This window comes from Pseudomyrmex gracilis, unplaced genomic scaffold (genome assembly GCF_002006095.1).
Source record: "Pseudomyrmex gracilis isolate BER0280 unplaced genomic scaffold, ASM200609v1 scaffold_686, whole genome shotgun sequence".
In the NCBI taxonomy this organism is placed as follows: domain Eukaryota; kingdom Metazoa; phylum Arthropoda; class Insecta; order Hymenoptera; family Formicidae; genus Pseudomyrmex; species Pseudomyrmex gracilis.
This window is the reverse complement of record NW_018021270.1, coordinates 29,774-43,525: the sequence shown is the minus strand read 5'-3', so window position 1 is coordinate 43,525 and position 13,752 is coordinate 29,774.

The following is a 13,752-nucleotide window of genomic DNA, read 5'->3' as shown; positions in this document are numbered from 1 at the left end:
CTCAGAAAAGATCCCTTAACCCAGCTATAAAGCAGTCTATTTATGTTTTTTCATATTTTCTGTAATAAACAACTTTTTCGAGAAAAAAATTTTTGTCCGGATTTAAGTGGCGGACCCTGTATAATAGTAATAATAAAAATTAAGAGGAGGAGGGTGGATTAACAATAAAAAAGGTTAATTTATAAAATATACTTTGTATCTGACTGTAATAGTTTTACACACGGATAAAAGCCTGTGTGCAAGGCAGTGTAATACAAATAATAAAAATTGTCAGAAAATAAAAATAAATAAAACAAACACTTTCTCTCCCTTATTAATTGCAGCCGCAGCACCAAGACTGACTTGCCAGATCTTAAGACAAAAAAACAAAGTAAACTTTTGTCTGTCTGTGTTAATTCTACTTGCGTGTTTAAATCTGCATTGAAAGCAAGAAGGGAAACAGCTATTAAACTAGAAATTAATGAAAAACATTTGTCTCTTATGTCAACACAGCAATTATATTCAGCACGTCCTAAAAAACGAAAGAGTCAGCTAATATTACATGCTGCTGATGACAATGAAATTGCTGGTCCCTTCTCGTTTAATAATATATGTAATGTTTAAAATAAAATTACAATTATTTTGTTGGACATTTTATATGTTAGACAAGATATTTATAATCTTTAAATGTATAAACAAATTGATATGTTGAACATATTATATGTTAGACATAATATTTATAGATAATAAATCTGTAACAAACTTATATATTGGACATTTTGTTAGACATTAAACATATTTATAGATACTATATGTATACCAAAATTAATTTGTTGGACATTTTATGTTAGACATCACATCTATAGATAATAGATGCATAACAAGTTCGATTTGTTGGACATTTTATATGTTAGACATTATACAGGGTGACCAATAGGAATGTGTTGAAAGTAAATAGTTATTACTTCGTAACAAATAAGCCGAATAAAATGAATTAAACGCCATTTTGTAGAGAAAACTTGTCAATTTTATTACCATATATATATAAAAGAGAAATATATTAATTTAACAATTGAAATTTTTATTTAAAAAAAAAATAGAAAAATTTTGCTTGCGCATATGAATTAATGGTATATGTTTTCAAAGTGTTGTCCATTAGAATTAGCACAGAACTGCAATCGTTTGCAAAACCTTTGAAATACATTATCTAACATAGATGTAGGAATGCTGCGAGTGCATTTTTTAATACTATTTATCAGCTCTGCGGTGTTTTGAGGTTGTACGGCGTAACATTTGTCTTTGAGGGAACCCCAAAGAAAAAAATCACACGGGTTCAAATCAGGTGAATAAGGAGGCCATTCCAGACCTCCATGAGCAAATTTCGGGTATCCTAATCCAATTACTCTGTTGCCATACACTTTATGTATCNATTCGAAGACTTTGCGTGTACGATGTGGAGTCGCGCCATCCTGCATAAAATGGAAGTTCTTTACTAATCCGCGTTTCTTTGCATGGGGAAAGAATTTAGTCTCCAATAATTCTTTATAACTTTGACTAGTCACAGTTCCTTCAAAAAATTGCAGGTAGACCCCTTTTACAGAAATTGCTGTCCACGCGGAGACCTTTTGAGGGTGAAGAGGAACGGCAATAGACACGTTTGGATTTTCCTGTCCCCAAAACCGATAATTTTGTTTGTTGACATATCCGTTTAACCAAAAGTGAGCTTCATCCGTTAATATTATTTGTTTTTCATCGAGTTCCCCACTTTCAAACATATTGGTTATCACTTTAAAAAACTCAACTCGTTTTTCCATCGCTTTCTCCGTCAGCAATTGATGTGTAGTGATTTTGTAGGNATGCAGTTTAATGACGTCTCTCATTATTTTTTGGAGAGTTTCTCGCTTTAAATCCAAAACNTGAGCAGCTTTCCTAATCGAGGTGTTTGGATTTTTGTCAAAATAATTTCTAACGTCATCAATTGTTTCGTCCGTTGTAACTGTACGAGATGGGCCAGGTAAATCATGTCTACGATCGTTCAAAGTGCCATACATACCAAAACTATCAATAATCCTGCCAAAAAATATCGACAAATAAAAATAAAATCTCACCTAACCAACATTGGAATGATGACGCGATTCCAGGGAGAAAGAGCGTGGGTAAAAAGTATCAAAAACATACCTTCTGAGTATTGTTTTGCTTGAAACTTTTTTAGATCCATAGTTACTACGGAATCCACGATACGCCTGACTATAGTTTTTGCCTCTACTATAGAAGCACTCGATGAGAAACACTTTTTCTTCGATGCTTAGCGCGTCCATCCTATAACTCGCAAATCGGTTTATACGACGGTTCAAATGAAATTGACGGGTCTTAGGCAGAGATGCCAGCAGGGACGCGCACACAAGCAAGCAGCCACTCGCTGAGCGCACACGTACACGGCTGTTCACCTGTGTGCGTCTCGTCTGTGTATCCCCTCCACTTGCTGCTGCATGTTGCTAGCGTCCGCAAACTGGCATCTCTGGTCTTAGGTAGCGGACCCTAGTTGGTAAAACAGTTACCGAAATCCAGAAGGGGATATATAACTATTTACTTTCAACACATTCCCATTGGTCACCCTGTACATATTTATAGATAATGGATGAATAATATATAAAGTGTGGTAGAATAGGGCTAAAGGCGAAGGTCCACACTAAAAAACCTAACGCGCTGTCAGTGGCACCTCATGGGTGGCGTGAAGGTCACTTAATATTACTTTTAATTAATATAATACTAAATTAATATAATAATTAGACATAATAATTTTAATTTGTGTATAAATATATATAATTGTATATAATTATATATCTAAAAGTTTTTACCGAGTACTATTATAGAAAATTTGTTACATATAATTATCGCGAAAATATTAAATTTATGTATTTATATTTTTCTTGGATTAACAATCTTTAGATAAAATTACATAATATTATTGATAATAGTAAGACATCTCAAAATGCATTTGATATTTGTATTATTTATTAATACGAGTTAACTGCGATAATAAGAAAAGTTTTTAAATATTTAAAACCATGCTTAAAATAAATAAAGTATTATTAGCGTTTGTTTTATATATTTTGTACATTACAAAAAGAATCTACATTTATAGATGCATAATCTTAAAATATTTTACTTCATATAATTATGTGAATGTGATATATTAATAACTTTAATAATTGATATTATATAGTATCTGAATTTCATATTTTAAGATTATGCATCAATAAAATGTATATTTTTTTGTAATTTACAAAATAACAATATATAAGCATAAAAAACACCAATAATATATTTTGTATACAAGGTGTCTCATAATGACCGTATCATTGCTTGTAGGCAGATAGAAGAGATTATTCTGAGTCGAAAAGTCCTGAACCATTTTTTTCTATTACATATAATAAAGGAGTACTTATTGAATAAATTAAGCCAATCAGCGCCGACCTTTAGCCGGGCGCACGTCAGTGAGCCGCGCGAAGCGCTCACGCATATCAGGCGCGTGGTTCACTGACGTGCGTTAGGCTAAAGGTCGGCGCTGATTGGCCTACTTTATTCAATAATTAATCCTTTATCATATGTAATAGAAAAAAATGTCTTTTTCTGTATATACATCGCTAGTACCAAGAAATGTAGGATTTATATATCTCTATGTTGGTTTTGTAGTTGGTTTGAATATGGCAGATACATTAACTTCTCTTAGTTTTGGCGAAAATTGGTACCATTGATTATTTACTAAAAACAGTGTTGGCAGTGCAGGATTTCAAATAACTTCTGTACCAGTTGTCATCAATATTACTTTTTGGAGTTACGTAAAAACTTTGATTACCACGTGAAACAGATAATTGAAGATAACAAGATATGGTTTCTCTTATCTCAACTTCAACTGGTATACATTTTATCACATGTACAACTTCTCCATTTTCGGAAGCCATGTAACTAGGTCCTTTGATATAAGAGTAAGCAAATTCATCTGGTGCAAAAATAGCAATACTTAAAGCATGATTTATAAATTCTTGTTCTATAAAACATTTATGTCGCAACACATCAAAATAGAGCATTTTCATTTGAGTTCTTATATGTTTTTCTAAATAAATAAATTTTGTATTGACATATGTGAATAACTCTAAGTTATCTGTAGAAATTTTGCGTTATATAAAAGAAAAGCCTTTTTCAATCTCAAAAATGAACAATTTAGGATGTTCTGTTGTAAAAATAATATGTCCACAAATGTGTTGTTGACCAGTAGTTGTTAATGCAAAAGTTATATTATTTGTAGTAACACTAAAAACTGCAGGAGAATTAGATTCTGTATCAATAAATTTATTACTTATTCCTTTATATAAGACATCGTATTTATCAAAATGACAGTTATCAGTAAGAACTGGTTTCCAAAAAGTATATCTTCCTTCAATACCTACACAAGAACTTCGCGATAATGTACAGCTTACACCAGATCGCAAAAATATTTTGTCTGTATTTAAGTGTACTCTAGCAAAATATTCTTGCAATGTTATTTTTACTGTTGCTTGTACAATAACCTGGTTCCATGTTCCATACGGATCTGAATATTGCAAACCACTGCAACTTCTGTAGCTACATTTCCGGCAACTGTGATTTGTGGTTTACTTCCACGTCTAACTTTTTATCGGAAGGGGAAAAGGGGAGAGAAGAAAAAAAACTTTTTACACAATGAATCCTCCGGCTATAGTTGTTCCTTTATGTGTAGTTTGTGGTGTTGAATCCTTTTGGCCCCGGGTGTGTAAGTTTTGTTGTGACTACGACCCTATTACTATCTTAGTGTCAAGTGAATTTTATTTCGTGTGTTGGTCCGCCGCTACCCGGGCCGTGCACCTACTTTCCTTCCACTCTCGTCACGAGGATCACATTCCGCGACTCGCGGACGGGCCGGGTCTGTCTTTGTACCATCCAGTTGACGGCTCTGGCTGTTTCTTCTGCAAAGACACCGGCCGGCCCGTGGCCTGCCACGGTTGTGTCTGTCGGCAATTTGTTAACGACGTCCTCTCTGCCTCTGAAGTGTGTGGTTTGTGCCGTTCCGCGGTGATCGACTGGATCGTCCTTACAGCTCACCACCCTCACTGAGACCCTGATGAGGCCCAAAGAGGTCCTGCGTAGCGTGGGTCCTCACCAGTTCGTCCGGTTAGCCTAATTGTCAACGTAATGTTTTAGTCTATTTGCGTGCACCTGTAACGACCTTCTCCCTTTTTTACAATATACGTAACGTCGGATACTTTGTCGACTATTACATACGAACCGATCCATAGCGCTTCTAACTTTTTTGCACGCCCTCTTCTGACCGTCTTGTCGTAGAGTAGGACTTTGTCGCCCACCCTGAACTTTATTTTGTTTATTTTTTTATCATATTGTTTTTTTGCTTCTTGCTTCTCTTTTCTCAAGTTTTCTCGTGCTACTTTATTTGCAGCGCGTATTCTTTCTTTTAATTCGTGTGCGTATTCTTCTATATTATAACGCGTCGCGGGTGGTTTTGCTAACGTTGTCGGAAGTTCTGCTTGTCGTCCGTACACCAGCTCGAATGGTGTAAACCCTGTTGCCGTATGTGGTGTCGTATTATACGCGAACATTGCGTACGGGATCCACTTGTCCCAGTCCGTCTGATCGTCATTAACAAAGTGTCGAACGTACTCTGTTAATGTACAATGTGATCTCTCAAGAGCCCCGTTACTTTGCGGGTGGTACGCAGTCGTTTGTATCTTACTTATCCTCAACAACTTACACGTATTTTTAAATATTTTACTCATGAAATTCGTGCCCTGATCCGAGAATAACTTCTGGGATCCCGTACTCGTAAATTATCTTTGTGGCAAATTCTTTTGCGACTGTATTGGCTTCCTGGTTTGTTATCGGGATGGCTTTACTAAACTTCGTTAAATTGTCTTGAAACGTTAATAAATATTTATTTCCGTTGTTCAATACTGGTAACGGTCCTAACCACTATATCCAATGCGCATTTTTCGAATGGTTTACTTGGTGTGTTGGTTATTACTAAAGGCATTTTCACCTTGCGTGTTAACTTATTTTTCTGGCAGAACGTACATTTTTTAAATGTAGTTTTCCACGTCCTTCGTTAAATTTACCCAGTTGTGGCGCAACTTGATTCTTTTGACAGTTTGTTTGACGCCTTGATGACCACCGACCGGTGTATCATGATACTCATACAGTATCGTCTGTCTTTCTTCCGTGTATTGTTTTTCTTTTTTGCTTGTGCGTTCTTCTTCTATTGCAGTTTTATTTTTTCTCTCTGTTGTTCTTGTGCTTTTGTCGATCTCACTTTTGCTTGCATCGTCTTCTGTTTCACTGGCGTACGCAGTGCTTTCTGTCTCGCTTGCTGTACTTGCGTGCAGCGTTTTCACTTGTAACGCATCACCTACGGGGTGTCTGCTTAATGAGTTGGCGTTTGCATTTGCTTTTCCTTTCTTGTGTACGATTTCGTAGTCGTACTCTTCTAACTTTAGTTTCCACCGTATTAACCTTGAGCCAGGGTCTTTAACATTAAACAACCATATAAAGGCTTTGTGGTCAGTTACTATTTTAAATTTGGTGCCATACAAGTATGAACGGAAATGATTTACCGCCCAGACAATTGCCAGTAATTCTTTTTCCGTCGTGTTATAATTTTGCTCCGCTTTGTTTAGCACGCGATTCGCATACGCGATGGGTCTGTCCTTCCCCGTTTCGCCTTGCGATAAGATTGCTCCAAGCGCGTAACCTGACGCGTCTGTTGTGACGATGAACTCGCGGCTGAAGTCAGAATATGCTTACAAAGGTGCAGTAATCAATTTTTTTTTAAACTTTGAACGTTTTTTGTTGTTCCGGGCCCCACGCAAACTTTACTTTCTTACGTGTTAATTGTGTCAGCGGTTTCGCTATTTTTGAGAAGTTATCAATAAACTTACGGTAATACCCGGCTAGACCAATAAAAGCCTGCACATGTTTTATTTTTTCCGGTACAGGACAATTTTTTACCGCGATTATTTTAAACGGATCAGGTACAATTCCGTTTTCACTTATAATATGTCCCACGTACGTAACTTCCTTTCGTAAAAATTCGCACTTGTCGGGTTGTAACTTTACCTTTTTTTTTTCTTAAACGTTCGAACACCTCTTTTAATCGTCTGTTATGTTCTTCTAAACTCGCTCCGTAGATCACTATGTTATTTAGATACACAAAGCACCTAACACCTACTAGCACCGCGTTTATTAACCTCTGAAACGTGACGGGTGCGTTTTTCAATCCAGATGGCATTCAATTATACTGTTACGTCCTGGATTCCACGGTCCCTTTCTGTTTGGAACCAGACATAATTTAGCTTTAAAATTTGCGCTTTAGAATTAATTTTTAAATAACAATCCTTAAGCAGAGAACAAAGGACCTATTGAACTAAGATAAACAGACCTGTATCGCAACTTTTTTCATCTAATCACTCTTACCGACTTTCAAAGGGATACCGGCCAATTAGTCACCAAGTAGCCCGGATGTTTGGTTCGCAAATAATTTGCAAATATGTATGTATGTATGTATATTATTTATTGCTTTCCGGCAAACCAGATTTACAAGGCGTTTTTTGAAGAAACTTACCCAAAACTTTACAAACTCTCGCCGCTTATCTCTCTACCTTATCCTATCTTAATTTAATCTAATTTACTCTAAGTTAATCTACTTTCACAAGGCGACGAGGCCGCGTGTCTCCACCCTGCCTCCTCACCTTTTCACTCCCCACACACACACTCCCTCGGGCTTCCGTTTCCTTTCGCCTTTCATGAACATCTTTTCTTCCTCTTCCCCTCTTTGTCCCCTCAGAAACCCTTTCATCCTTCCATCTCCTTCCTTTCACTCTCTCTCATTCCACATTCCAGCAGTCACTTCCCTCTTCCCACTACACTCCTCCCCCCTTCTTCTCCCTACCCCTCTGAGTCCTCTTCCTTCCCTCCCTCCAACCCTCTCCTTTCTTTTTCCAACCTTTTCATTCACTCTTTCCCCTCTTCACTTTCATCCAAAACCCATCCCACCACCTCCTGCCAGCTCTCCTTTCCCTCTTTCCAACGCGTATACCTCTCCCAGATATGTTCCCACGATTCCACCTCCCCTCCACACATTCTGCACAATTTCCCCTCCTCTTTCTCCCAGTATTTTCTTTCCCTTACCTTGTTTCCCAGTCTAAATCTTGCCACTCTTGACCATCTCTTCTCTTTCCAATTCTTCTTCAAATACTCTGGTATTCCTTCTCTTTTTATCCTTCTATACCATTTGTTGTAACTCGAACCTTCTATCTTCTCCCATCTTTTCCTCTTCTGCCTCTTCCTCTCTTTCTTTACCCACTCTCCACTCCACACTTCCCCCTTCTCTACATCATCTATACACTTTTCTACCTCCTCTACTCTTATCCCTTTTCTTCCAAAGAACTCCATTCTTTCTTTCTCCCACTTCGACAATCCTCCTCCTTTTTTTGCTTTCTTCCTCATCTTTTCCCAACACTTCCTCGCTATTTCACTTTCCTTTCCTTCTCTTAGTCTCCTCTCATACTCCCACGCTCTTCTTCCAGCTCTTACGCACAGCTTCTCCCTCTGCAGTTCTTCTCTCACCAGATACCCTGGCGTTTTTCCTTTTACTCCCAGCAGCCACTTCAGATATCTCTCTTCCAATCTTTCCAGCTTCTCCCTCTCTTTCCATCCCCATATCTCCACTCCACATCCCATCACCGTCTACACCAACCTATCAAATAGCCACAGCCTTCTACCCCACTCCTTTCCAAATCTTCTCTTCCCTATGCTCCAAACCTGACCTATCACCGCCGCCGCTTTCCTCACTCTATCTTTCACCTGTGCATCTTGATTTTTGTTCTTTCTTAATACGTATCCCAAATACTTGAACTCTCTGACTCTTCGATCTTCTTTTCCTTCCACCTCCAATCCTTCTTTTTCTCTTTTCCTCCCCCTTTCCTGAACCTCATTATCTTAGTCTTTTCCGGATTCAACTCCACTTTCTTCTTATCCAAATCCCTCTCCAGTCTCTCTATCATACTCTTCATCTCATCTTCTCCCTCCGCCAAAAACACCATGTCGTCCGCATATGCCAGCGTAAATACCTTTCTCTCTTTTATCTTTACCCCTCCCCACTTCACTCTTTCCATTTCCTCCTCCAAATCAGCCAACAAAATATTGAACAACATGGGACTGAGCGGACACCCCTGTCTCACCCCTCTCGCCGTCCAAAAACAGTCTCCTTCCTTTTTTCCTATCTTTACTCTGCACTTTGTCTCTCTTAGGACTTTCTCTACTCTCTTTATTATCCCCTCTCTCACTCCTCTCTCTCTCATTGCTTCCACCAATCTGTCTCTGTCTACAGAGTCAAACGCTGCCTTCAAGTCGACAAACACATTGCCACTACCTTTCCCCATTTCCTCTCTATTTGCCTGTTAATTAGATAATTTAACACATATATGTTATCTATCGTCCCCATATTCTTCCTAAAACCTGTCTGATTCTGTGGGATTATTCTCTTTTCTTCCAGTTCTTTATCTAATCTCTCTGCCAGTATCATCACATACAGTTTATATAAGGACGCCAAGAGAGTTACTCCTCTATACTCCTCCACCCTCCTCCTTTCTTCCTTCTTGACAATTGGCACGATAATCCCTTCCTTCCATTCTTCCGGCTATCATTCTCCCCTCCACACTCTGTTACAGAACTCTCCTATCCATTCCTCTATGTCCTTATCTCCATACTTCCATACTTCTCCTGGGATCCCATCAATTCCACATGCTTTACCCTCTCTTAATTTTCCTATTGCCCTCCTTATTTCTTCTTTGTCAATTTCCTCCTCCACCTCCTCCTCCTCTCCCCTCCCTTCACCACCTCCCATTCCTCTCACCACCTTCCTTTCCATCCCTCCCAACACTCTCATAAAATAATCCTTCCATTCCTCCATTCCTATCTCCTCTCATTTACTCTCCTTCTTCCACCTCTCTCTTTATTCACAATTTCCCATACTTTATTCTCTCTTCTCGTCTTCTCAATTTTTCTCTCCCATCTCTCTCTCTCTTTCCTCTTTTTTCACTCGCACATCCTTGTGTACTCTCTTCTTCTTTTTCTAAACTCTTCCTCTTCCCCTTTACATCTCCTCCACTCTTTTAACTTTTTTCTCACTCTTTTCTTCTCCTCCCTGCACTCCTTGTCCCGCCATCTTTTCTGTTTTCTCTCCCCCGATTCTCTCTTCCGTTCTTCTTCTACTTCTTTCAGTGACCTTTTCACTCTTTCACTCATACACCTTCAATTCTTCTCTAACTTACCATTCCACTTCTCTAAACTCCCCATTTTTTGCTTGAATTTCTCTCTTCTTTCTATATCCCAACTCCTCCTCCAAACTTTCTGTTCTCTACTTTTCCGTTCTCTTCTTATTCTTGTCCCCTTCATCCACATCTCTACCGGATGATGATCTGAATCAATCCTGTCCCCTATCTCCAACCTCTCTATTCTTTCTCTCACTTCCTCCTCCCTTATTACATAATCTATCATAGTGTTTCCTTTTCCCCCCGTAAACTTATATTTACTTTCTTCATTTCCCTTCATACAACCGTTGAAAATGCTCCAACCACTCTCCCCAACCCAGTTCAACAATTTTCTTTCCTCTGCATTAATATCCCATCCTTTGCTTTTCTTTCTCTGCGTTCTCCTTCCTCTCCCTCAAAACCACCTCCTTCCCCACCTACCCTTGCGTTGAAGTCTCTTCCAATTATCAGCTTCCTGCTTACTTCCCTCATGTCCGTCCATCTCTAACTTCCTCCTCATATTCTCTACTCCTTCATTCACATATACTCCTATAATTCTCCATCTCTCCTAATCCACGCTTATCTCGCACATCATTGCTCCTTCTATTCCCCCCTCCAATTTAATCTTTCCATCTGCCAAATCTTCTCTTACTCCCAAAATCATTCCTCCTTTCGCCCTTCCTCTCTTTCCTTCTCTTATAGCCTCTTGTACCCCCCATTTATACCTCTTCGGTACTCTCCCCTTCACTTTATCCCACTCATCTCTCTTCAACCATGTCTCACTTAACACTAGAACCTTCCATCTTTTTAGATTCTCCCAAAACTCCTTATCCTTATTTCTTACTTCCGCAACATTCCAGAACATTATTCTCCATCTTTCCCCTTTCCCTCTCCCTTCCTTCTGCATCGCTTTCCTTTTCTCCCTCTCACTCCTCCCCCCTCCTCTTCACTCTTCTCTCTTCTTCAACCCCCCTCCTCCCTCTACCCCTCCATTACTTCCCCCGTAATCTCCTTTTTTATCATACCTTTTTCATCTATCAGAACCTCTTCATCTTCTTCCCATCTCCATCATTTTTCATTTATTTTTATCACTCTATAGCTCAACCAAACTTTCCTTCTTTCATCTCCTTTCTCGCAATTTCTTCCAATCTCCACCTCATCCTCCTTTCTTTCCACGTCCAATCTTCCACTATCCTTTTTTTCCTCCCTTTCAAGTTTCTTTTTTTCTTCATCACCTCATTTCTTTGCTCTTCATCCTTCATCCTTACCCACACTGTCTCCATTCTCCCATCTCCTCTTCCTAACTTTCTCACCTCCTCTACATCTACCTTTGCTCCTATCTTCTTAAAAACCTCTTCCTCTGCCTTCTTTTTCTCCCCCTCTTTCCCCACCTCTAACCCTCTTATTAGTAAATTTTTTTTTCTTTCTCTTCTTTTTTTCCTTTTCAGTCTTCTTTCGATCTCCCTCATTCTATCTATTACCTCAAGCTTCTCTCTCTCACCTCCTCTTTCCACTCCATTCCTTTTCTCTCTCTTTTTTCTATTCCACCACACTTCCATCTCCCCTACTCTCCTTTCTAACTCTGTTATAATCTCTTCCATTTTTTCTCCTTCTCCTCCCTCTATCTCTTTTCATTCTCTCTCATATCCCTTCTTAATCCCTCCATCTCCTCTTGCATCCTTCTCCCTTGCTCCTTTATTTTCTTTATGTCTTTCATCCCTTCCCTCACAACCATCATCATCTCCCTCATCTCCTCTCTCCACTCCCCACTCTCCTTTTTTAATTCTCCATCCTCTCCCCCTGTGCTCCCCTGCCCCACAGGCGACCTCAATATCTTTTTACTTTTATTAAACGCTCCTTCCTCCTCTTTCTCGTCTTTCTCTCCACTCATCTCTCTTTTCCTTTTCTTCACCAAAAGTTCCCCTATATTCCCTTCACTCGCGCTTTTATTCCTCTTTCCTTTTTCTCCTCCTTTCAATCTTCTATGCATTCCTTCACCTCTCCTGCTCTAAACTCCTCCAGCCAATCACCCCTTTCTATTCCGATATAACCCAAAACTTCCTCTCCCTCTGCCTCTAGTGATTTTTCTTTCTCATCGACTTTTACCTCTATGCTTATCTTACTCTGTGCCTACCCTTTTAACTGCGGGAGTGGTCGTTATATGGACCACTCTAGAGACATAGAATATTTGAAGTTTTTAGATCAAATTTGATGTTCTGAATACATAACAAATAGTTTTAAAATTTCTTAAAACATTCTTGACCTTAAAATACTGATTTTCAAGGTCAAATTTCATTTTTAGTAGAATCGAAGATTTTAGAGTGTTCTTCTATGCAAACTGATAAACTGAATACGAAAAAATTACTGACGCATCCTTGACCTTGAAAAGCTACACTCTACATCACATTTCATTTCTTGCATAAGCAAATGTTGGAGATGACTTTGAAACGTCATTGACGCGCTAAAGTGAGAAAAACCGTAAAAAAATATCCTAAGGAATTCAGAATATTTTTTGACATTTTTTGAGACCCGGCAATAACTTGCTGCGGTTGTAGTAGAAATGAAATTTGACCTCTAAATTGACGTTTGGCATAACAAGAGTGCCTGCGGGATTTTTTGTATTGTTTTTTACGTATTCAGCGCATCAAAATCCGTACGACAATTTTTTCAAAACTCGGCTTATACGAGAAATGCTATTTGACCTTGAAATAGAAATTTTCAAGGTCAGGATTATCAACAGGAATTTTTTTATTATTTTTTACGTATTCAGCACATCGAACTACATACGAAAACCGTCTCAAAACTTGACTTATAGTAGGAATTAAATTTGACCTTCAAATGGTGATTTTCAAGGTCAAGGGTGTTTGCGAGAATTTTGTTACTATTTTTGTCATATTCAACGCGTGAAATTACATAGAAATACCTTCTCGAATCTTCATAAGAAAAGAGACAAATTTTTTTACAAATAAAACAGGGAATGTTTATGGCCATTTGAAGCAAAAAACACAGGTGGTAATGTGTATGTATTATTACGTTACTTTATTCAAGTACGTGATATATAGTATAAAACGTTTTCAGCCTTTGTTTAGGCCTTTATCAATATATATCTACAAAAAATATAAATGTTAGATTCGCACATTTTTTAGAATATATAATTACAACTTACAGAACAATTAGATGTAAATAGTCGCAGAATAACGTACATAAAATGTTGTTAATGATAAATTCTTGAGTCACATGATTTTAAAATGGTAATACAAAAGCAACTAAGACGAAACAGAAATGTTCAACGGTTTAAATATAAATAAAAATGAAAGTCATTGCCATCTCTCAAGCCACACTATAAAGTATTATCAACAAAAGGTAAGTATGATCGATCGAGATTTTCAGTGTCGCTATGTAGGTTAAGACCATGGCTTTGACTTCGTATATATAG